This window comes from Macrosteles quadrilineatus, unplaced genomic scaffold (genome assembly GCF_028750875.1).
Source record: "Macrosteles quadrilineatus isolate MER2022 unplaced genomic scaffold, UCM_ALF_1.0 Scaffold_3__2_contigs__length_128488019, whole genome shotgun sequence".
NCBI lineage: Eukaryota > Metazoa > Arthropoda > Insecta > Hemiptera > Cicadellidae > Macrosteles > Macrosteles quadrilineatus.
In genome coordinates, this window is record NW_026542596.1 from 12,475,912 (window position 1) to 12,502,946 (window position 27,035).

Here is a 27,035-nt window from a genome sequence, read left to right on the forward strand (position 1 = left end):
CTGGTTGATGACGGTTAGTTACAGTAGTGTACCACTAACCTCGGCAGTGAAGGGACTAGCTGATGACGGTTAGTTACAGTAGTGTACCAATATCCTCAGCAGTGGAGGGCCTGGTTGATGACGGTTAGTTACAGTAGTGTACCAATATCCTCGGCAGTAGAGGGACCAGCTGATGACAGATAGTTACAGTAGTGTACCACTAACCTCGGCAGTGGAGGGACTAGCTGATGACGGATAGTTACAGTAGTGTACCAATATCCTCGGCAGTAGAGGGACCAGCTGATGAAGGATAGTTACAGTAGTGTACCAATATCCTCGGCAGTAGAGGGACCAGCTGATGACAGATAGTTACAGTAGTGTACCAATATCCTCGGCAGTAGAGGGACCAGCTGATGACAGATAGTTACAGTAGTGTACCAATATCCTCGGCAGTAGAGGGACCAGCTGATGACAGATAGTTACAGTAGTGTACCAATATCCTCGGCAGTGGAGGGACCAGCTGATGACAGATAGTTACAGTAGTGTACCAATATCCTCGGCAGTAGAGGGACCAGCTGATGACGGATAGTTACAGTAGTGTACCAATATCCTCGGCAGTGGAGGGACCAGCTGATGACAGATAGTTACAGTAGTGTATCAATATCCTCGGCAGTAGAGGGACCAGCTGATGACGGATAGTTACAGTAGTGTACCAATATCCTCGGCAGTGGAGGGACCAGCTGATGACAGATAGTTACAGTAGTGTACCACTAACCTCGGCAGTGGAGGGACTAGCTGATGACGGATAGTTACAGTAGTGTACCAATATCCTCAGCAGTGGAGGGCCTGGTTGATGACGGTTAGTTACAGTAGTGTACCAATATCCTCGGCAGTAGAGGGACCAGCTGATGACAGATAGTTACAGTAGTGTACCACTAACCTCGGCAGTGGAGGGACTAGCTGATGACGGATAGTTACAGTAGTGTACCAATATCCTCGGCAGTAGAGGGACCAGCTGATGAAGGATAGTTACAGTAGTGTACCAATATCCTGGGAAATGGAGGGACTTGCTGATGGTAGATAGTAACTGTAGTGTTCCAATATCCTTGGCAGTGAAGGGACCAGCTGATGACGGGTAGTCACAGTAGTGTACCAATATCCTGGGAAACGGAGGGACTTGCTGATGGTAGATAGTAACTGTAGTGTTCCAATATCCTCGGCAGTAGAGGGACCAGCTGATGACAGATAGTTACAGTAGTGTACCAATATCCTCGGCAGTGGAGGGACCAGCTGATGACAGATAGTTACAGTAGTGTACCAATATCCTCGGCAGTAGAGGGACCAGCTGATGACGGATAGTTACAGTAGTGTACCAATATCCTCGGCAGTAGAGGGACCAGCTGATGACAGATAGTTACAGTAGTGTACCACTAACCTCGGCAGTGGAGGGACTAGCTGATGACGGATAGTTACAGTAGTGTACCAATATCCTCAGCAGTGGAGGGCCTGGTTGATGACGGTTAGTTACAGTAGTGTACCAATATCCTCGGCAGTAGAGGGACCAGCTGATGACAGATAGTTACAGTAGTGTACCACTAACCTCGGCAGTGGAGGGACTAGCTGATGACGGATAGTTACAGTAGTGTACCAATATCCTCGGCAGTAGAGGGACCAGCTGATGAAGGATAGTTACAGTAGTGTACCAATATCCTGGGAAATGGAGGGACTTGCTGATGGTAGATAGTAACTGTAGTGTTCCAATATCCTTGGCAGTGAAGGGACCAGCTGATGACGGGTAGTCACAGTAGTGTACCAATATCCTGGGAAACGGAGGGACTTGCTGATGGTAGATAGTAACTGTAGTGTTCCAATATCCTTGGCAGTGGAGGGACCAGCTGATGACGGATAGTCACAGTAATGTACCAATAATGGAGGGACTAGTTGATGATGGATATCAACTGTAATTTACCTATCTCTTCGGCAGTGGAGGGCCTAGCTGATGACGGATAGTTACAGTAGTGTTCCAATATCCTTGGCAGTGGAGGGACCAGCTGATGACGGTTAGTTACTGTAGTGTACCAATATCCTCAGCAGTGGAGGGACTAGCTGATGACGGATAGTTACAGTAGTGTACCAATATCCTTGGCAGTGGAGCGACCAGCTGATGACGGATAGTTACAGTAGTGTACCAATATCCTTGGCAGTGGAGCGACCAGCTGATGACGGATAGTTACAGTAGTGTACCAATATCCTTGGCAGTGGAGCGACCAGCTGATGACGGATAGTTACAGTAGTGTACCAATATCCTTGGCAGTGGAGCGACCAGCTGATGACGGATAGTTACAGTAGTGTACCAATATCCTTGGCAGTGGAGCGACCAGCTGATGACGGATAGTTACAGTAGTGTACCAATATCCTTGGCAGTGGAGCGACCAGCTGATGACGGATAGTTACAGTAGTGTACCAATTTCCTGAGCGGTGGATGACCTGTTGATGTCGGATAATAACGGTAGTGTACTATATCCAAAGCAACTGAGGGCTCACCTAATGACGGATAGTTGCAATAGTATACCAATCTCCTTTTTTGTAGAGGGACCAGCTGATGACGGATAGTTACAGTAGTGTACCAATATCCTGGGAAATGGAGGGACTTGCTGATGGTAGATAGTAACTGTAGTGTTCCAATATCCTTGGCAGTGGAGGGACCAGCTGATGACAGCTAGTTACAGTAGTGTTCCAATATCCTTGGAAATGGAGGGACCAGCTGATGACAGATAGTTACAGTAGTGTTCCAATATTCTCGGCAGTGGAGGTACCAGCTGATGACAGCTAGTTACAGTAGTGTTCCAATATCCTTGGAAATGGAGGGACCAGCTGATGACAGATAGTTACAGTAGGCTTCCAATATCCTCGACAGTGGAGGGACCAGCTGATGACGGGTAATCACAGTTATGTACGAACATCCTCGGCAATGGAGAGTCTAGGTGATCATTGATAGAAATTGTAGTATACCAATCTCATTGTTTTGTTAGTGGAGGTACCAGCTGATGACGGATAGTTAGAGTAGTGTACCAATATCCTCGACAGTGGAGGGACCAGCTGATGACGGGTAGTCACAGTTATGTACGAACATCCTCGGCAATGGAGAGTCTAGTTGATGATTGATAAAAAATTGTAGTATACCAATCTCATTGTTTTGTTAGTGGAGGGACTAGCTGATGACGGATAGATACAGTAGTGTACCAATATCCTCGACAGTGGAGGGACCAGCTGATGACAGATAGTTACAGTAGTGTACCAATATCCTCGGCAGTGGAGGGACCAGCTGATGACGGATAGTTACAGTAGTGTACCAATATCCTCGACAGTGGAGGGACCAGCTGATGACGGATAGTTACAGTAGTGTACCAATATCCTCGACAGTGGAGGGACCAGCTGATGACAGATAGTTACAGTAGTGTACCAATATCCTCGACAGTGGAGGGACCAGCTGATGACGGGTAGTCACAGTTTTGTACGAACATCCTCGGCAATGGAGGGTCTAGTTGATGATGGATAGAGACTGTAGTTTACTAATCTCATTGTTTTGTTAGTGGAGGTACCAGCTGATGACTGATAGTTACAGTAGTGTACCAATATCCTCGGCAGTGGAGGGGCCCAGACAATGGGGCTGGTGACCGGGCCCGTACATGGCAGCTGAACTAGACAGCAGCCGGAGCCGCGGTCGTCGAGGATTCTCAGAAACAACCAACCAGACTCCCGTCGCGTTTTTTCCACCTCCTAGTGATGCCAAGTCTTGAAAAGGGGAAGTGTTGAGGAATCGGACCATTCCATCCATATGGTTACATAACACTGTTTTCACTCGGTTGTTAAGTGGTAATATCACCATATGTAATATTTTTACACTGCAAGTTTTAATAACGATTAATGTTGGTTGACAAAATTACATACTTTATAGTTGGCTACCAAATTAATACCCACAACGTACTGACCCAAGTATATCCTTGTGAAGTTTATTCACTGTGTTAATATTATTGCTTTTTGTCTTACGGTAAACGCATGGATATTGAAAATATAGACAATGTTTGATAAACAGGCTTTGGACCGTCTACAATCTGATACAGATACAAAAAGAATCCGGCGTTGGCAACTACAGTTGAATTAGAATCTAAATACTATACAACCGCGTATGTAACTCACTCACGAGCCAAAGGCGAGTAATGAATATACATTTCAAACTTTTTATCATCGCTTACTATCTTTACGGCATGGAACCTACTTAATGTACACAAGATTATTAATTCAATATTATTATTACTATTCAATTCGTAGATATTTTACTTTTGTCTTGTGATTAAAATAATTGGAAATCTATTGATTTGTTAGCTAACGATACCGATTTCATCGACTGGTGTATAGCCTAGATTGCAGCGTTTGTCCAGAGTGTGTTTCCACCAGACTGGCACAGCGGCGGCCTGTTTATCTCTGCTGATGCAGTTTGTCCAGAGTGTGTGTTTCCACCAGACTGGCACAGCGGCGGCCTGTTTATCTCTGCTGATGCAGTTTGTCCAGAGTGTGTGTTTCCACCAGACTGGCACAGCGGCGGCCTGTTTATCTCTGCTGATGCAGTTTGTCCAGAGTGTGTTTCCACCAGACTGGCACAGCGGCAGCCTGTTTATCTCTGCTGATGCAGTTTGTCCAGAGTGTGTTTCCACCAGACTGGCACAGCGGCGGCCTGTTTATCTCTTTTGATGCAGTTTGTCCAGAGTGTGTGTTTCCACCAGACTGGCACAGCGGCGGCCTGTTTATCTCTGCTGATGCAGTTTGTCCAGAGTGTGTTTCCACCAGACTGGCACAGCGGCGGCCTGTTTATCTCTGCTGATGCAGTTTGTCCAGAGTGTGTTTCCACCAGACTGGCACAGCGGCGGCCTGTTTATCTCTGCTGATGCAGTTTGTCCAGAGTGTGTTTCCACCAGACTGGCACAGCGGCGGCCTGTTTATCTCTGCTGATGCAGTTTGTCCAGAGTGTGTTTCCACCAGACTGGCACAGCGGCGGCCTGTTTATCTCTGCTGATGCAGTTTGTCCAGAGTGTGTTTCCACCAGACTGGCACAGCGGCGGCCTGTTTATCTCTGCTGATGCAGATTGTCCAGAGTGTGTTTCCACCAGACTGGCACAGCGGCGGCCTGTTTATCTCTTTTGATGCAGTTTGTCCAGAGTGTGTGTTTCCACCAGACTGGCACAGCGGCGGCCTGTTTATCTCTGCTGATGCAGTTTGTCCAGAGTGTGTTTCCACCAGACTGGCACAGCGGCGGCCTGTTTATCTCTGCTGATGCAGTTTGTCCAGAGTGTGTTTCCACCAGACTGGCACAGCGGCGGCCTGTTTATCTCTTTTGATGCAGTTTGTCCAGAGTGTGTGTTTCCACCAGACTGGCACAGCGGCGGCCTGTTTATCTCTGCTGATGCAGTTTGTCCAGAGTGTGTTTCCACCAGACTGGCACAGCGGCGGCCTGTTTATCTCTACTGATGCAGTTTGTCCAGAGTGTGTTTCCACCAGACTGGCACAGCGGCGGCCTGTTTATCTCTGCTGATGCAGTTTGTCCAGAGTGTGTTTCCACCAGACTGGCACAGCGGCGGCCTGTTTATCTCTGCTGATGCAGTTTGTCCAGAGTGTGTTTCCACCAGACTGGCACAGCGGCGGCCTGTTTATCTCTGCTGATGCAGTTTGTCCAGAGTGTGTTTCCACCAGACTGGCACAGCGGCGGCCTGTTTATCTCTGCTGATGCAGTTTGTCCAGAGTGTGTTTCCACCAGACTGGCACAGCGGCGGCCTGTTTATCTCTGCTGATGCAGTTTGTCCAGAGTGTGTTTCCACCAGACTGGCACAGCGGCGGCCTGTTTATCTCTGCTGATGCAGATTGTCCAGAGTGTGTTTCCACCAGACTGGCACAGCGGCGGCCTGTTTATCTCTTTTGATGCAGTTTGTCCAGAGTGTGTGTTTCCACCAGACTGGCACAGCGGCGGCCTGTTTATCTCTGCTGATGCAGTTTGTCCAGAGTGTGTTTCCACCAGACTGGCACAGCGGCGGCCTGTTTATCTCTGCTGATGCAGTTTGTCCAGAGTGTGTTTCCACCAGACTGGCACAGCGGCGGCCTGTTTATCTCTTTTGATGCAGTTTGTCCAGAGTGTGTGTTTCCACCAGACTGGCACAGCGGCGGCCTGTTTATCTCTGCTGATGCAGTTTGTCCAGAGTGTGTTTCCACCAGACTGGCACAGCGGCGGCCTGTTTATCTCTACTGATGCAGTTTGTCCAGAGTGTGTTTCCACCAGACTGGCACAGCGGCGGCCTGTTTATCTCTGCTGATGCAGTTTGTCCAGAGTGTGTTTCCACCAGACTGGCACAGCGGCGGCCTGTTTATCTCTGCTGATGCAGTTTGTCCAGAGCTTGTCCCAAACACCTTTTTATCACTTCGATCCACCCAATTTTGCGTCGCTTCACAACTTTTTCATCTTTATCATCAAGGAATCTATGTTTTGTTCCGTCGAAGATTATCTTGTTTGTACTACCACGTTTCGTTTTGTAAGACGTCATCGTCCATGGTTGAAATAAATATGTTTCAAATATCATAGCTTAATCAGTTCGTGATATTTATCACGTGTTGTAAACGAACTAATGTGTCCTATTCCACAGGTATAAACATTCACTTGTGAATTAATGTATCAATACAGTACGAAAATCCGTAGCCATGTACAGCTTTGATGCTCGAACTAAGACTCTTATTTTCTACTTCCACATACTTCTGAGATAAAACGATCTACATAATTATAAAACCCTATTCTTACTCAAGATAAAAATATTTTTGATTTCCAGCAGTTGAAATACTCGTAAACAAGTTATTGTTTTAATGTCTGTACCCACTGCCAAACTAAAGAACTGCGTTTTCTTAAAAAGGACTTTAATAATTAAGAAGGACTAAAAATTATAATTTTCAGGTTTATAGAAATTTTTAAGTGTATTCCTTAATATTAAAAACAATATGTTTGTATAATTATGTGGTTGGGATAAACATGAAATATAACAAAGTCTTAGTCAAAGTTTGCACACAATTTATTACAAGATCAAAATATAGAAGAACAAAAGTCTCAGAACCTTAAGACTGCAAACAGTCCAAATTATTACGTATATCTATAAAGATGTGGATATAAAAAGGAACGTTGGTTTAGGATATAATCTATAAATACTCAAATAAACACAGGAAAGCTCTGCCCAACAGCTAAAAGATAACAAAACTATAATCGAAATAGACTGTGCTAAACATATTTTTCAACTGAAATTAATTCAATATTTATTGATTTTTAAATCTACAAAACAGCCAAGAGGGGAAGAGCTTTTGGCTGGTTATCTACCAATGCCCTAAAGGAAAACTACAACATTCACAACAATAGCTTGGTGCGTTAAACATGGTTTAACCCTCTTTGCCTGCAAATATGCTGGGTAATTGTCTAGGAATTTTACATTAATCAAACATTAATTGTCGAGGAACAAATGTTTGTTACATTTTAGAAAAAATTACAATGTTGCAAAACTTATAATTTGCTAAAATGTTCTTTAAATTTGTGCAACGTCACGTCAGATTTCTTCGTTTGCCTTCAATTCTGCAATCACGTAATTTGTTTATGATGGCATTAATTTGGCAAATCATAGATTTCGCGTTATTAGCGCAGCTGGACAAGATACATTGTCCACAGCAATGACCGGCTCTATCTCCACCTCAACAAAGATCGGAGACGGGAACTGGTCATAGGTGTTCCGAGCCTCCGCATTCTTGTAAGGCCGTTACTATGAAGCACGAGCCTCATAGTCGCAGTTTGATCATTGTAATTAATGACCGCTGCCATTCTAAGCGTCTCGTAAGAATTCTAACCGCAAAGCACATCCGAACTAATTAGCCTACAACGGTGTCCGCGACCACCCGAATGGTCGAAAATCGAAAAGGCGCGAGCTTGTCCACTAGTAGCCCTGTTCATAACGCGCACTCACACGAACACCGACACACGCAACACACACACACTCACCAAAATAATTATTAAGAATTCCATTCTTCCCCTCCTCGCGGTGTCGATGCCCTGTCCCCCTCCAGGGTCCGAGCCGGCGTGGGACTGGGACTGGTCTCCGTCGTCAGGTGCGCGCCGTGAGGACGAGGCAGTACGGTCAAGGCTGTAGTGCGCGCTAGTGCCTAGTGGATCATGTGCCGTTGGAATTGTTGTGTTGCTTGACACATATTGCCGACCAGTCAACACATAGCCAGGTAACATACAGTATCTACTCTTCGGAAATTACGTTCAGCTCATACATGTGTTAAACGTTTATCACGATTAAAAATGTTGTTTCTAGTTTGTTAACAATAACTCTTCATTTCTCGATGACTATAGATTTTGCGAGGATTGCCGACCAATCAGCTTAGTTTAGCAACACTTTGTTTGGGAAGCTTCTGTACTATCCGACTGTTGAAGTGCCCGAAACTTAAAATAAATGTGAAATATGCGATCATTTTGAACCTAGCCATGTCTTACGTTGATTCAGGGTGACACTTTATAATTCCATTAGAATATTTTTGTGAGCGTTGCCGACGCTAGCTTACAGAGTTTCAAATACTTGGCATGCAATACTTCTGTATACCGCCTCGTTAAAGTCTCCGTACTCAGATGTGTAGTACAAGTTGGTTGAGGTTGAAATGTCGGCATCTGTTTGTTGATAATTGAATATAAATCTGTAAATATTAAGGCCAATCTTATCATAGTTTAGTGGGATACACTGTATGTACCACATCTTTACTAGCCAATCGTTGTGGGTAGTGTAGGGGCAGTAGAGATCAGCACGAAGACCAGACATGTGTTACATGTTTATGCAGATAAAAAAGAGTTATTCTTCTTTTACAAAGATATATGATGTTTGTGTAGTCACTATTTTGGATACTAGACTGCACGTAGATATTTTGTACGCAGTACTGTGTACTAGCAACCATTTAATTCTTTCAAAAGAATAAACATTATAAAGTTACAATTATTAAAACTGTGGTATAAGCCGCAGGTTTGTGAATGCCTAATTGAAATAATAACTTCTATTAAATGTTACCTACTTCTTATATTATTCATACGAGTTAAATTTTATTTGTGTTGTCAACCAGTCAACTGATAACAAGGCCGACGAGTGCTTACTGCTAAACACTTTTATGCTAACCAATAATTATTCAAGTGCTTAAACGTAGGTTTACTATAAGGAAAAATAATATATTATTGACTAGAGTTTCTTTTTAAGTTTCACAAGGTGACCTTTTTTCAAACAGAATCAATATCATTAATGTTTGTAGTTGCATGCTTTTTAAAAGGGTTTAGAGCACTTCAGTGCAATATCACCGTTAAAGTCTCCCAAGTTTATAAGCTCATAAAGTCTCATAATTTATTTAAATATGTTCGGTCTAAAACAAGTAGTGTAGCCTATTTGCTGTTGAAAGCTTAAAAAGAAATACACTGTCCTGTGCTAAACATATGTCAACTGGATTCTACGAATCCATGCATTATATTTAGGATTACAGTGTACAAATAACATTGAGGTTTAGGTCCATGCCGACTGTATTAAGCATGTATAAATTTGTGGAAGATGTCTCTATAATACAGAATGTAATGCTTATAGTTTATTGTATGATTATTCTACTTCTATTATCGTTTTAAACATTTTACAATAAGCAAACTAAATCCCATGTTTGTGTGTCAGCTAGTCTACTATGGAAACCAAAACAATATTATTTGGTAATTTTGTGTAAAATGTCTTTGTACTAAAATTAACATATAAAAAACTTTATACTTGAAGTAAAAATCTAAATTAAAGACCAATTATATTGGTAAAAACAATTTGTTTAATACTTTTGATTTATTTAACATGATTGTAAATAGTCTGGATTAGTTTCGTATGCTACTAAGAGATTTGTCTGCAAATCCCAATAAATAATAAGCCTTAACATTCCAAGACAAAAACAGCACCATATTATTAATAAGAATACAAATGTTTTATTTGTCCTTATTTAATGTTTAATCTAGATCTTTCTTGGGCACATGTAAAGATAATTATTCTTGAACTTTCATTGTCAAAAAAGTTATCATACAGAAATAGTTCTCAAATAAAACTAGGCTATATCAAATTTTAGAGTAAAATACAATATGAAAGCAATATTCATACATCAAAAATTAATGTTGTATTTCATTTGCATAGCTTATGGTCTAAAAATAGTAAAAAAAAGTATAAAAAAAGTGAGACAGTTCCTTATTATTAATTTATAACGTTAATTATTAGCACCCTTGTGGCCGTTAACATCTCAAACTCTAAACTATTTACTAATTAATTTAAATACTACTAGGAAAGTTCACTTTTTACATAGGCTAATGAATGAGTAATTTAAATTTAATGAATAGTAATAATTATATTCTCATTCGAACAGTGGAATGCCATTATCTGCAGTTGATCTACATCTTCTACACATCACTGTTGGTACTAAAACATTTAAATATCGGTATAGTTGTTATGGGAAGTTGTTTTTGAGTACCCTGATGATACTAACGTTCCAAAATATATTTATAACATATTCCACACATATTACACTCCATCATATGTCTTTAAAATATGTTTAAGTTGAGCCACGAAAAGCTGCTACCTTTTATAATTTAAATCATCTCAAAGATTTACATGTTTATATGATTCTCTACTAAATGTACGGCAATATTATAAAAGATTGTAAATAAATTAAATTGCAGCATATGTATACAAATTAGATCCAATAAAAAAATACACTTTTATTATTGTCTATTGTTGAGTCTCCTCAATAAAATTTGGGTATTTGTAATGCATACAAAGTTGTATTCATACTTAAAAGTGTATGAAGAAGTAAAAAATAGCATAAATAGTGAAATTTTAAAATTTTAAAATTTTACAAAACCTTTATGGGGAAATCCAACATTCTACACTGGTAATTCTTCATCGGGAACTACAACATTTTGCTTACAATCAACTTGTTGTGGTCATCGTCCTATCTAGCTCGGGATATTGTCCTATGAACCTACAAAGTCCCCAACCAGTAGTATGGGTAGAGGGCCCAGCCTTGACCAGGTGTACGCTTTTCTTCAGGGGTTAGGTCAAGCAAGAGCTTATTTTAGTAGTAAAGAAGAGGGGGAGGGAATGTGGTCTTCATGTTACAAGATAAGCGTGTAAGCGTATTGGAATATACCATCGAATTGATGTTTGTTTAGCAGAAAATGGTGGGTCCATTGAAGTGTCAATCGGTTACAAACATTTACATTTCCTGTATGATTAACGCATATCCTAAACTACCCCCCTAAGACATTGTTCCACTGGGCTTCAAAGTTTTCGTATCCTCATATTTTGTTTATTTGTTTGTATTTCATCATATTTGAGTAGTTTTAGGGTTGAAATATACCATAAAATATATGTCCAAAACAACAAATGGTACATTGAAGGGTGCCAACCATGTATAACAATCGTTAACATATCAGATGTTTAGCAAATTTATGTTTTGTGTTCTTTCGTTTTCCGCTCATTCAACGACTACACCTCACCATTATTTTATATAACTGTTGTATTTATACATTTATACGCACACACACCGCATACAATCGCGCCGCCGTCACATCTGGCGGTAACAGAAGGCCTGCGTTCCAGCGACTCGAGGTTCAGTTAGTTCTGGGACTTACCGTTCCTCACGTCCGGGATGACAACGGTTCTGCGCCGACTCTGGTCTTTAATTGTTCTCCAGCTCTAAACCGCTCTATTACGCCGGAATACCCAATTAAATGATAAGTACATTAACCTTATTACGCCCGGACGTCCTCCGGTAGGAAAATGATTAACGTGGAAGTTGAAAACTTGAAAATAGGGAAATCAAGCGAGAATATCGTTGGGTTTGCTAGGGTTTCTTGTTTCATGCACTTAACAAAACTGTAAAAAAAATGGCAAGTTGAACATGCAATCCTAATCTAAATAATTAAGTAATGCGGTTATTTGTGTAATGTGTGAAATATTTAATAGAATAAGGCAATCGACTAATACCAATCTAACGTAATAGTTTATGAACGTGTGCGAAAACCAGTTAAACTGTAAAGAGTGGACAAATACTTGCCTTAAACATTTGTACTGTATAGGTATGAAACTGCTTCTTAACTTCTTTCACTTTTTATAATATAATAATTTTATAATACCTTTGAACTGGTGAGTTTGGATTGTCACTACTTGACACCTTGACCTGCATAAAGGCTAATTGTATTAATAAAATACTTAACCTGATAATGCAAATCTTAGAAAATAATTTATTGGAAGAAAGTACTTTTTTAGCATCTTTTACATTTTTAATAAAAAAAGCGAAACAATTATTTGAATTTTATACTATTTTTAGACAAAAAAATTTGTTTGATGGAGACCTTGCGTAGCTAAATTTACTACCAATATTCATTCTTTGCATTTCCACGAGTTGTGTGATTAACGAACCTATTTCCAACACGATGTCACCTAAACGTACCCAGTGTTAACTCGGAACACATCGACTACGACTAGGAAAACCACTCACTTACTCTTTAATTGTTACTTAATTAATTAACGGTTCAGTTTTCGCCGGTTGGCCACGCTACTTGGGCATCTGTGTCGTCAATTTTCACCAACCTTAATAATCCATGGCAAGGAAACAAACCGTTTCCATTCCATGGTTCCATATATTTAACAAGGAACTCGATTGAAACGTGCGTTTGCACACGGTCGGCATTCACGTAATTTAAAAACTTTACTCGTGCAAAATATATGACATAGCATTTTAAAATTATTTTAGTTTCTTTATGTGTTGATTTGTCGTCAAAGTATTGATTACTTACAGCAACTGTAGGTTTTACACTTGTTTTAATACAATTCAGTGTTTTTGCAAAATGTTTTATCGGACCCTTGGCAAATTGTTACATTAATAGTGTATGTTTTCTCATTGACTTGGATAGTTGTATCAATTGTTAAAGGTCGTACCATTAAAAATATATTATGTACTGAGCGTTAAACATCACATTATATATTTTGAGTACTGCTAGGTAGACTAGAATAAAATATGTTATATAAAAATTGGAAGAAAGTTATTGGATCCCTACAATGTCACTGTCTTAATTTTATACTTTTATTTCCTTCTTGCGCCTAGCATTGTATACATCTTGTGCAGCTTTGTCGATACAGTCTATACACTCTAGGTCACCGGCCAACCCAATCAATTAGTTTTTTTAGCGAATTTCCCATATAGGGAATAAGCTATTACAGTAGGTCTCAATAGTAAGACCTAGACCCGGGACCGATTTGCTTTTTCGTTTTGAGGTCCCCAGAGGCCAAAAACACCCTCGGTTCAAATTCATATATATATGTGTCCGTTAGCGCAATAACTCGAGCAAAAGTGATCCGATTTTGATGGAATTTGGTACAAACGTGTAAACCTACGTTTATTCGAACGAGTTCGCGAATCAGCATGATCGGACTATGCGAACAGGGGTTTATGGGGGTTTTTTATGGAGTAAAAATTGGGTTTTCCCATTTTTTACCCTAAAAACACAAAATTTCCTTTCAAACCATTTTGCAGAGCTTAAAAAAATAAATAATTTTGAAATATTGGAGTTGTATATTGGAGTTGGTTACGGAGATAATTTAAAAAAAAATGTAAATTTAAAATTCCCATGTTATTCTTATGGAGAATAGATAAACTGTTGTAGTTTGCTTGTTTACCTATGGATATATTTTAACCAAATTTTGTCATTTTATTGATTTCATATTAAGCTATCAATATTTCAATAAAAACACACCTCAATACATTCCCTGTAGCGGCAAACCTAAGAACAAATTACAATTAATGTTATTTAAATAGGAAATAAATCTGACAATTTTAAGGGGATTTTTTAATAGAAATCCAGTCAGGTGAATGGAAATTCGCTTAGTCTGCAGGTTTGCTGCGGCGGGGGTATTTTACATATTCGTATTTTGCTCTTGTTTACCCTCCAAGGCACCACAAGTAAGTTAGCGTCTCTACAAAATATTTTACTCATACATACTTAGTGACTATTGTTTGTATTGCCCTAACTCTAGTCTAGTATACATCTTGTGCTATTGTATACTTTCTCAACACCACAATACTGCAACGTATCCCTGACCTACACCGGTAGCGTGGTGTACGTAATGCAGTGTTCCGTAGGCAGTGATTCAGCCAACTCTAGCTAATGACTTTGTACTAATGACTAACGCTAATGTTACACTCGTACTACACAACAGACTACGTCGATCTACTTCTGGATAGAAAAGAGAGCGTGACAGAGAGATTGTGGGGCAATGGTGTTATTCCGATTAAACACAAGTACCGCGTGGAATAATTGTACAAACTTCATGTTGCAAAGATGTCTAATATAGATTTTTCATGTTATATCTAGTTAAATTGAAACAATTTTTACCACCTGATATGTTCTGATCGGTGCGATATGAATTGCCAATCATTTAAATCGTAACTCCGAAGTATGATATTTTTCTGTGATTAAGAAAATTAAACCTGAAACTCCAAAAATATTGAGTAAAATACCAACTGGGCGTAGAAGTATGGAAATATTAGACAAATGTAGAGCAATTATTTATTATTGAGCGTTTCCTAAGTACTAAACTGTTTATCAAGGCAGCTGATACAATTGACCCGTACTAAAAGTTTTTATATAGCCTATTTACAAAAAATAAATGTCGTTTCTGATTTAATTATCATAATTATTAATTTTATCCTTAAAAGCTAGGTCACGATGATTTTTAAGGTAAATTTACCCGTAGAAATTAGGGAAACCCCCTACCCTTCCAAACAATTTACCAAATAATATATACATCGCGACAAAATCATTTACTTAAAAAAATTGCACTCTCCAGTTGCTTAGCGTTTTTTTTTTGTCTACATAGGGTGCAATTCCATCAATAAATCAGAACAAAGGCGGCGTTAGATTTACTTGCTTTTATTTATATGCGTGGGCGGATGGAAACAGACCTAGTTAAGCCGCAGCGGCGAGACTTGAGATTGTTTGTGACACAAATGAAATGCGAGTGGTGAAGAGGGCACGATCGCCCCTACCGCACGAACGTTCGTAATTGGAAAATGAAATCGATGGAAGCCAATTTAATAAAGTCGTGCAACGAGTACAGCACCAAGCTGAAGTTATGTGACTGTTTGTCAAGCCTAAGGCTGTTCCGACCCTCCCAACCGATACCAGGGCTGCGATGCCAATGTTGAGATCCGACTGTGGAGTGAACCAACCAACAGTTGCTGTCAAGTATGTCAATAGACTCTGGATAGGGTGAAGCTGTATCTATTGAGAAACAGCTTGTGGAGTGAACCAACCAACAGTTGCTGTCAAGCATGTCAATAGACTCTGCGATGCCGATGTTGAGATCCGACTGTGGAGTGAACCAACCAACAGTTGCTGTCAAGTATGTCAAGACTCAGGATAGGGTGAAGAAACAGCTTGATTGAAGGGTGCAAATACAAATGATTCCTCTTAACGTGTCACTTATCTTAGCAAACAAATGTTTCTCTTCACAAGATTCTACAATCTATCTTGTCTTGATTGACAAACATATTGCTGTAAAATTACACCAGTTTTTAGTAAACTACAACACTCTCACTGTTGAGAGGACACCAGCCTTTTGAAACGACCGAACTTTTTCTTTTTACACGGTTATAGTTTTTGGTAATGACAAAACTGGTCCTATTGAGATGACAGTCTTTTGCTACGAGTTTCTCTTGAGCTGGCATATCTCTGAAAAAAAAAACATTTGGTAGTCTTTTGAAACTGCAAGATTATTGCTTTTGATGCAACTCTGTGCTGTTCTCACGACGAAACTGACACTGAGATAACACGAAACTCTGAACACGTCTTTCCAAACTTCTATCTAAATAAGAGGATATGCAATGTGAAGAGCCAAACACACAAGGGAATAATAACATTACTACTTGTTGTTAAGAGTAGCTGTTAAAACTTTTTATCCGATTGCCTATTCGTACCCAACCGTATATGATTCTCCAAGGTAGAAGCTCGATGAGTTGAAAAGATGAACAGTTTCCAGGACAAAACTACTTGACGGATAGCGACGATAGTTCTATCCGGTTATGCTTCACTCCGATCAAATTTATATCCAGTCCACTCTCTCTGCCATAAATATTCATACGAATACCCATCGACTGTTCTGGTTTCATTTTTCAGGAATCCATGCTCACATAATTTTATATGCATATTAATCGCAATCACGGAAGGCTCGTTAAGCTTGAAGCAACATTTGATCGTAAAAAGCTTGCTTTCCTTGTCCACGTAACGGAAACTAGTAAGACAGATTGAAATGATGGAAGATTAGTGTAAAGTCCTTGTACTAATCTATGTACTAAACTTAACGGGCATGAGTTTGTCTCATACATTGTATAAGTGTTTCATAGAATCGTTTGTTTACAAAATAAAATACAGACAGACCCCATTAGGTTTTTATATAATAGTATAGATTTGTTTAACTATCTTCTGTTATTTTACATTAGGAATAGCGAGCTTAGGGATTTATGGTGTTAAAAATCGGGCTCAAAATTAGGGGTTTTTGTCCCTACAAGCAACTAGTCTCCATTATTTTGATACGTATAACTAAAATCATTATCTCTGTACTTGAAATAAAACTTAAATTGTGAGTTTGTAGCTTTACTTTTGTATATAAACCCAGAGTCGTATGATATACTGTTGTGTTAAATAAGGAAATGGATACTAAGTTTATCGGCGTCGGTCGTGTGTCGAGTCTCGTCGACATGTCCGCAGTAAAAATAAAACTAGGCCTACCGTGTATTTTACAATATAGTATCACAATATCACCGAGATATCCAGACTTTGCACGTGTGGCTGTGGTACGGGCGGCTCACTGCTTAATATGTGTTACCATTTATTACAATATAGTATCACAATATCACCGAGATATCCAGACTTTGCACGTGTGGCTGTGGTGCGGGCTGCTCACTGCTCAATACGTGTTACCATGTATTACAATATAGTATCACAATATCACCAAGATATCCAGACTTTGCACGTGTGGCTGTGGTGCGGGCGGCTCACTGCTCACAATACGTGTTACCATGTATTACAATATAGTATCACAATATCACCTAGATATCCAGACTTTGCACGTGTGGCTGTGGTGCGGGCTGCTCACTGCTCAATACGTGTTACCATGTATTACAATATAATATCACAATATCACCGAGATATCCAGACTTTGCACGTGTGGCTGTAGTGCGGGCTGCTCACTGCTCAATACGTGTTACCATTTATTACAATATAGTATCACAATATCACCTAGATATCCAGACTTTGCACGTGTGGCTGTGGTGCGGGCGGTTCACTGCTCAATACGTGTTACCATATTACAATATAGTATCACAATATCACCAAGATATCCAGACTTTGCACGTGTGGCTGTGGTGCGGGCGGCTCACTGCTCAATACGTGTTACCATATTACAATATAGTATCACAATATCACCAAGATGTCCAGACTTTGCACGTGTGGCTGTGGTGCGGGCGGCTCACTGCTCAATACGTGTTACCATATTACAATATAGTATCACAATATCACCAAGATATCCAGACTTTGCACGTGTGGCTGTGGTGCGGGTGGCTCACTGCTCAATACGTGTTACCATGTATTACAATATAGTATCACAATATCACCAAGGTATCCAGACTTTGTACGTGTGGCTGTGGTGCGGGCGGCTCACTGCTCAATACGTGTTACCATATTACAATATAGTATCACAATATCACCAAGATATCCAGACTTTGCACGTGTGGCTGTGGTGCGGGCGGCTCACTGCTCAATACGTGTTACCATATTACAATATAGTATCACAATATCACCAAGATATCCAGACTTTGCACGTGTGGCTGTGGTGCGCGCGGCTCACTGCTCAATACGTGTTACCATGTATTACAATATAGTATCACAATATCACCAAGATATCCAGACTTTGCACGTGTGGCTGTGGTGCGGGCGGCTCACTGCTCAATACGTGTTGCCATGTATTACAATATAGTATCACAATATCACCGAGATATCCAGACTTTGCACGTGTGGCTGTGGTGCGGGCGGCTCACTGCTCAATACGTGTTACCATGTATTACAATATAGTATCACAATATCACCGAGATATCCAGACTTTGCACGTGTGGCTGTGGTGCGGGCGGCTCACTGCTCAATACGTGTTGCCATGTATTACAATATAGTATCACAATATCACCAAGTTATCCAGACTTTGCACGTGTGGCTGTGGTGCGGGCGGCTCACTGCTCACAATACGGAGTAATAACATGTTTTGGGTGGTGATGAGATATAGCCAGCATTGTCCGGCTGTCCGCTCCGGGCCACCATAGCCTCACCGCCTCACCGCACCGAGAATTGCGGACGGCTACGTGACTGGACCATGTGGGTGACGGTACTTACTTAATAGACTTACGACAGGTATACATTATGATTACCGTACTTTTACTTTTAAACGAATCATTTTCTGGTAAAATCATATACAAGGATATTTCTACCAAAGTAGGTTTTCAGTACCTAGAAGTCTTAAGAAGCCCCAAAGGGCTCACCACTTACCGAAGCGTCGCAATGATGGCAAAATATAGTTTTAGAGTATTTATAAGAGGAGACAATGGATGCAAAACGTGTTTTATATCTGTAGCATTAAAATACGTACTTGTAGTCAAATTAGAGAATTTGATGACCTTACATTATATGATATTCAAGTTAGACGCGTGACTGGAGTGGTTAATACGCAGGGTTCCTTTAATGAAGGCTCCGGGTTTAAATCTGGTCAACTACTAATGGCTTTTAGAAAGGCGTAAAACATTAGCGTTATCAGTGTTTTGGAATCCTCCTAAGCTGTATGTCCAAGTTTTAGAAAAGGTGGGTCTTATAGGTGAGGAGAGGAGTACGTTTTCTGTTCTGTTGAACCTCCATGGCTAAAGCTAAAACCTACCATTATGATTATGTTTAATGGATATCACAAGAATACTATAACAACTCAAAATTCTAGTAATACTACGTAGTGTGTTTATCTACCCAACGTATTCTTTGCGTTGTAAGGGTACGGCCCAAGCATTGTTCTTACTAAATAACGTCAATCTTTTATTAGAAGGAATCGTTATCAATTGGTAGCCCAATGAAAAGTGGCATCCTAGTAAAGAATCGACTCAGATCAGGTTACAACTGAACTTCAGATTTGAAGGTAAACTCTATTCCTGACAAGGTATTACATTGACTCCAGTCCATCGGTTGGTTTCCTCTGCAATTTCTGGCTCGACTACCCGTACTTTTCATAATTCTAAACAGAGTCCTAATACAACACACAGTTGAGTAGCCAGGTTCTGAACGCTACAGCACAGAGAGTCTCACCTAGCCATAACGGTGCTAGATCTCGCAACCTCCAGACCGCCGGTGTAGAATACTCACATTGTCTACGCGACAGGTGAAAATAAATGGCAACTCGCGCTGGCGTTTCAATGGTTTATAAAGCTATCGCAGTCGTGTCTGAGATTGGTGATTGACGGGGTGAACCAACTAACGGTCACCAGCAACCTCTAAACTATGAGATAGCCACTGAACAATTCTTTGTTGCATGAACCAAACAAACTATTAGTAGATTTCCTATCCTCAGAAATCTGAATGATAATTTTAAGGTTAGTAACTGTCCGGCGCAAGAGAATGCTTTTTGGTGTACTATATAACAATCTGTTAAAGTACTACTGCTTGATTTAATGTGCAATATAAACAAAAAGTAAAGCAAAAACTGTAAAATGGACCTTAAGTACAAAAGAGAAACTTGGTCAATATGAGAACACTCTAAACGTCGCCAACATACCTTGTCTTTCGAGACTTCAAAAGGATGTCAAAGTCACAAGGCAATACATTCAGGCCAAACAATGAATGATCTACAATCACACATAAGTACTTTTCTTTATTTGAAGACGACTGTTGGTGATGGTAAACATGTGTGAATAAATGTATTATTGGTGGCCGTTTTTCATCACGATTTGTAAAAAAAACTGTATCTCGTACTGCCTTTTTTCATTGTGTTCTCATACTATTTGAACTAGTTATTATTGTTTGTGTTCAAGATTTTTCGTTTCTTGCTTTGGCTAACAAACAGTTCTCTGTGTAGTTTTTGTGATTTCATAGCTTTGGTTGGGTTCGTCTTCTAATGTTACTTTTTAGGTACTTTCCCACCCGGAGAAGGGATCAGATTACAGATCTTGAAACGTTGTAAACACTTTTTTAACAAATCTTGATACAAAATGTCTCCAAATCAATCAAACAAGTACATTTGTTACAACTATGTTTCACTGGATTATACTAAACACTCCTGTGACACCCGGCTCGTGTCCTTTTTTCCATAACGATCACACAGTAGCCAGCAGTCAGTCTCATATGCATAACACAACACCAGGTTTGCCGCTCTCATTCACTCGGTTCAGACTGAATATTCATTTCAATTGTTGCTTGTAAATAAACCCACAATTTGTTTGTCTAACTTGTCACCACAGAGGTGAAGTGAAATATTAGTCTTGTTCTTGACTTTACTTTGATAAAAGTGTTTTATTTACCCACAAATTTTAATAAAGGGAGTTCTATGATGCGAAGATGGCTTTCCTAGCTTCAGAAAACTACCAGTATTCTATACCACCAAGTCATAGAATTAACTGATGACTATAAGAAATTAATGAAAACGGGATATGGTCCCGGACCTTTCGAAAAGAAGCTCCGCGGTCTAATTTAAATTCATGTAACCATTTGTCCTGATATCCAAGCTAACATCATAAAGTTATGTTAAAAAGCAGCATTGGGGCATAAAACAACTAATTGCACTTAAATGTAACTTAAAAAAGAAATACACGTCTGAATATGCTTTTGATTTTAGAATAGGCTAAGAGCCTACCTACCTATCCAATACTTTGTATATAAACCTACCTTTCAAACTTATTTTACATATTATAAAATCTCATAACACTATTTTAAAAACTGATATTTTAATATACGGTTGCTTAAGAATGTAAAAAGTGAAAGTTTTATCTCTCGTATTGGCCAGTACCAGTACCAAACAACTAATACACCTCCTCCAAACCCACTGCTAGACACTAGACACGTAGACCGTAAGTATAGACCTAGAACCTGCCTAACTGCCGACATAATAATCCAAACCACTGCTTTAATTTAATAATGGGCACCCCAAGTGTTAGCCTTACTCAGTGCTTTGCTAATATGCAATCACTTACTATTAGCGGCCAGGCACAACTCCTTTAGCTTAACTAGATTAAGAACTAACATGTAATTTTCCCGATTCAAAACAAACGTTAATTTACTCTATAATAGATGAGCATTGTTCCACCATTCACTAGCCTGAGATACTGAGCGGAGGTTATCGTGAATTGAATTAAATAGATCTCTGTAGGCTTCGGTGTCTATTAGAAATTGAATTGCGATTGAATTGAATTTCTTTAATAATGAAGTAGATCGTTTCAACAAGAATGTGATAAAGTGAATTTATAAAGCTAATAGATTAACTATAAATTACAGGTATTCTATAAGAAGATGTACGTTAAATAATGTATTAGACCACAGTCTAAATATACGGACCATCATTCAAATGATAATACCAAAGGTATAATACCAATATCAAAGGTATATTTAGTATGTTTTCACACTTCATTGTTGTATACTACTCCCTTCAGAGTAATCCTGAAGGGAGTATTATTCATCGATGGCACACTTTTACTTGAATACAATTCTCTTGTTTATTTGTATTTGTTTGATTAGTTCGACAGAATCTGGGTGATCAAAGATCAAATAATTAGATGAACAGGAGAATAAATTGTCAAAAACAGCCTAGTTAATCAAAGTCAGTTGTAACTAAGTTTGAGAAAATTAATTTCCTTTCAAAACAATAATTTGATACAGAACATATTCATCTTATTGGACATGGATGAGGTAAGTGACGGAAAATGTTAACAATGCCCTGGAATAAAAATATTGTTATCTTTATGTAAAACCTGTTTAAATACCCTAAAACCGGAAACTCGTCCCAACAACGAACTGTCTTAAAAAGAACAAATTAAACTATTGCCAAACAAACTACTCTCCATCAAACCTAAACAAACTAGACACAAGAAAGTAAAGCCAATGGACAAATAACGAGGTTAGCTTGTACAACTGTAACCAATAGCCGTAACATTAGAGAGTGGATGTGCACTGACAGATCTTATTGATTACGGGGATTTGTCGATTTGTCCACGAGAGGCCGACTAACAGCCGTGGATGTTGAACGGATGATCGCTCGTGGATTTTACGCTGTCTTCAGTCACCAGCCTCAGGGCAAAGGAAACATTGTAGTGTCTTCTACATGCAATCTATTACGATGTGTGGCCTACTATATCTCAATGGTAATGTTTTTATATTACTCTTGCACGGTTATGTCAGACGACTGTTAAACCATTCGGTGTATATTATTTGTTATATACGTAAAACCTCACCAACTCCCCGTTAACTTGACAGGCCTTGTACCTCAATAGTCAACAGCTGACAGGACAGTGCGTACGACTAACTGGCGTTGTCTTATTTTTGTGATCGACTTTTCAAGTTTCAATTTTTGCAAATATATTTGAAAATTTTTCTTTCAAAAATACTCATGCAAGTAATAAATTCATATGTAAAAAATAGTCTGAAAAGTATTGATTTATTAAAACTCATTAAAATTTTCAATGTTATTGATAACTTGACATCTTGACTCACCCAAACTCGAAAACTTTTGGATTCACAAATTGTCGAGTTAGTGAGGTTATACATATCTAGGTAAAGCAAACTAGCAGAGTAGGCTATTATGCGGATTCCGTATGGGTTATTTTAGAGCAGTGTGGATTATTTTAGAGCAGTGTGGATTATTTTAGAGCAGTGTGGATTATTCTAGTTGGAAACCCATCAGAGCATTAGAAAAATCTTAGTTGACCAAATTCACATATAAAATTGCGTATTCTTTTAGGTTTTCAGAAGGGAGGTTAATTTGTAAAAGCTATCAACTGTAGGAGATTAATAAGTCCAGAAAAGCATATATTGACAGCGGAAAGCTGGGTTGACGAAGAACCGTTGCCGCTGTCTTGTCTTCTCAGCCCCCCTGGTCCCCCGACGGTGCCCCCCTCCTTCTGCAGCCGCCGAATTCCGCACATTCCTATCCACTTCCGCGGCCTGAATTTCAATTGCTGAGCCGCATACCCTAAAGCATTAACCGATAACGAAATCAAGATGGTCAGCTTAACTTGTACATAACTTTTATGAAATTATCGTTTATTTCTTGTTAATTGTGATTGATGAAAATGTGTATTCCTTTTATTTCTATAGATTGACATTTCAGTTTTCCCTCCTGTACTTATTACAGATATCACCAAAAATGTCCATTTTTAGTATCACTGTATCTGTTACAAGAAATAGAGGGTTGACACAATTTTCAAGGAAAATTAAGAAGCCTAATTAAGCAAAAAAAATATGGTAATCCACAAGTGACTAAATTGAAAGTAAAATTTTAAATTTTGTAAAAGATGATTCTGTTAAATGAAACAATGAATCTATAATAGTCATCAGGACAAAGCTACAGAGAAATATTTTTGTGTGTTTCAACGACGTTTACTTTTATCGATAGATAATTAATCCACTTCATGAGTTTCTGTAAACCATGATATAAAAGCCAACAATGCACAGCGTAGCCAGGCATTTAAATTTTAAAAGCCAATTCCTTAACTAAGCACTGCTTCCATGATACTACAGGTAGATTGTAGCATTGTTGCATATGCAGTCTAGTGCCACCACCTGATGCGCCGTCATCGCGGCGTGGCAAAAGCAATTGCCCGTATTGAGAGCATGTTCATGAGTGAAAGCAGTGAGGCGCTGGAAAGTATTTGTTGACTAGATAATTTGAAGTAAAGGTCCTGTTCTCGTTTTAAATGGATAGACCGGTCATGTGACCTCCAAACTACCTTCAATGCCGATATCTGTACATTAGTTGAGCTTAGTTATCGTCGATTTACTTCTAAAACCTCGTCTATTAAAAATAGGAGCACAATAAAAAAGAAATGGCCCATTTTATTGAGGTGGGGTGGTCTCGAATTTGATGAAGTGGAATAAACATCGGTCATAATCATTGTAGTAATTTTTGTTTGTTTCTTTAAGTGTTTAAGAGATAAAATCATTAGATATATTTCCAAACAAAACGCAAGAATGTGTATCCTAATTTCTAGGATTATACATACAATTATCCTAAAACTAAAATAAAGCATCAATCACATTCACAACCACGAATACTTTACTTGACTGACGATCCCATATGTAAGGGGATGTCGAGGGATAATGTCTAATGTCTAGGCGTGGCTACACACACCGTGTTGTATCAGATCTTGAGTCTGGCACGTCTGTTTATCTGAACGGGAATTGATCAAGGTCGGGGCTTGACTGATCAGAACAAGGATCGTAGGCCTGGTGATAAATATTCATCTCGAAACTACGCTGGGCAAGGAAACATATGGCTGTTGTGGTAGTCACAGGTCTGGCCTCTCCCAATCTTCTGCATCACTAATTCCTCAGCGAGAACTATATGGCTGTTGGGTTGTGGTAGGCACAGGTCTAGCATCTCTCAATCTTCTGCATCACTACTTCCTCAGCAAGGACTATTATGGCTCGGGTTGTGGTAGGCACAGGTCTAGAATCTCCCAATCTTTTGCATCACTACTTCCTCAGCAAGAACTATATGGCTGTTGGGTTGTGGTAGGCACAGGTCTAGAATCTCCCAATCTTCTGCATCACTACTTCCTCAGCAAGAACTATATGGCTGTTGGGTTGTGGTAGGCACAGGTCTAGAATCTCCCAATCTTTTGCATCACTACTTCCTCAGCAAGAACTATATGGCTGTTGGGTTGTGGTAGGCACAGGTCTAGAATCTCCCAATATTTTGCATCACTAATTCCTCAGCGAGAACTATTTGGCTGTTGGGTTGTGGTAGGCACAGGTCTAGCATCTCTCAATCTTCTGCATCACTACTTCCTCAGCAAGAACTATATGGCTGTTGGGTTGTGGTAGGCACAGGTCTAGAATCTCCCAATCTTCTGCATCACTAATTCCTCAGCAAGAACTATATGGCTGTTGGGTTGTGGTAGGCACAGGTCTAGCATCTCTCAATCTTCTGCATCACTACTTCCTCAGCAAGAACTATATGGCTCGGGTTGTGGTAGGCACAGGTCTAGAATCTCCCAATCTTTTGCATCACTAATTCCTCAGCGAGAACTATTTGGCTGTTGGGTTGTGGTAGGCACTGGTCTAGCTTTAGCATCTCTCAATCTTCTGCATCACTACTTCCTCAGCAAGAACTATATGGCTGTTGGGTTGTGGTAGGCACAGGTCTAGAATCTCCCAATCTTTTGCATCACTACTTCCTCAGCAAGAACTATATGGCTGTTGGGTTGTGGTAGGCACAGGTCTAGAATCTCCCAATCTTTTGCATCACTACTTCCTCAGCAAGAACTATATGGCTGTTGGGTTGTGGTAGGCACAGGTCTAGAATCTCCCAATCTTTTGCATCACTACTTCCTCAGCAAGAACTATATGGCTGTTGGGTTGTGGTAGGCACAGGTCTAGAATCTCCCAATCTTTTGCATCACTAATTCCTCAGCGAGAACTATATGGCTGTTGGGTTGTGGTAGGCACAGGTTAGCATCTCCTAATATTCTGCATCACTACTTCCTCAGCAAGAACTATTTGGCTGTTGGGTTGTGGTAGGCACAGGTCTAGCTCTAGCATCTCTCAATCTTCTGCATCGCTACTTCCTTAGCAAGAACTATTATGACAGTTGAGTTATGGGAGTCACTGGTCTAGCCTCTCTCAATCGTTTTCATCACCACTTATTCTCAAGAAAATCACGATCCTATGTATGACTTTTTCCTCAACAATAAGTGCTGTTTGTGGGAATTGAGAATGATAGTTGATGGTCCATGTTGGGTTTACTACTCTATCTTCATCCAACCGTCTGCGTCGCAACACTCACAACCGATATATTAACAAAGTATTAGCCTATGACAATTTTTTTCTTGTAAATAATTACGGATATTCACACTCGGGTTCAAATTTCCTTCAGTAGACCTAAGTAATAATATTACATCATTATTCAGAACAATACTTGCAGCAGTTGCTTGCCTGGCACGATGTTTAGCCGTCTAACACGGCAAACATCATGTCATTACTGTTACTACCCGTTCAGCGTCGTTATTCAATGAATATTTATCATGCTACCTGCAACCATTGTCTATCAGTAATTTTGATCAGCGCTACACCAACTATACTACTTGGAGCATTGCTTACACTGGGATGGTCAAATTATCTCCTTATAGATAATCCGAACCATATTTCCGCGAAATTTATTTCAGTAGCTTATAGTGTTCCCTTTTTAATGCAAGATTCTTGCTCTGACAATCGCCACAGAAAGAAATTTTTCTACCAATGAGTTTTACATCAATGTTGTTTAAATAATTGTAAGTGTTTGAATATGTGAAAGTTTAGAATTTTAATTAGTCCCTTATTCATGATAACGAAAAGGTGTACGATCTCGACATGTGTCTAATAATTGTATTTTACTAATTATATAACATCGCTGCCTCTCAATTCAGTTTTCCTAATGTCGACAAAAGAAAAGAAAGGTATCGTTTTAGAAATCCACTTGTGTTTCTCTTTTTTTACATAGGCTAGACTTCAAACTGCATGTATCAGTTAAATGCCTTTACCGAGATCAATATTGAAATTGTTTAACTGGCTGATCAACATGTTTAGCAGCAGCAGCTTCAACATCGACTTTGATCTATGTATAATCCGAATGATCGTTTTATTAATTTATAATATTGCA

At 39.6% G+C, this 27,035-nt stretch overlaps 2 protein-coding genes across 2 annotated transcripts in view; one reads left to right on the plus strand and one right to left on the minus strand.

Annotated features, from left to right (window-relative positions):
- Positions 1–27,035, minus strand: part of LOC128988971 (farnesol dehydrogenase-like) — a 424,915-nt gene that overhangs the window by 366,429 nt on the left and 31,451 nt on the right. The gene's annotated exons all lie outside the window — the stretch shown is intronic.
- LOC128988966 (uncharacterized) overlaps positions 8,190–27,035 on the plus strand; it is a 77,014-nt gene continuing 58,168 nt past the window's right edge. The window contains exon 1 of the mRNA XM_054410775.1: positions 8,190–8,286. The gene's annotated coding sequence lies outside the window, so the exon portion shown is untranslated. The remainder of the gene's footprint in view (positions 8,287–27,035) is intronic.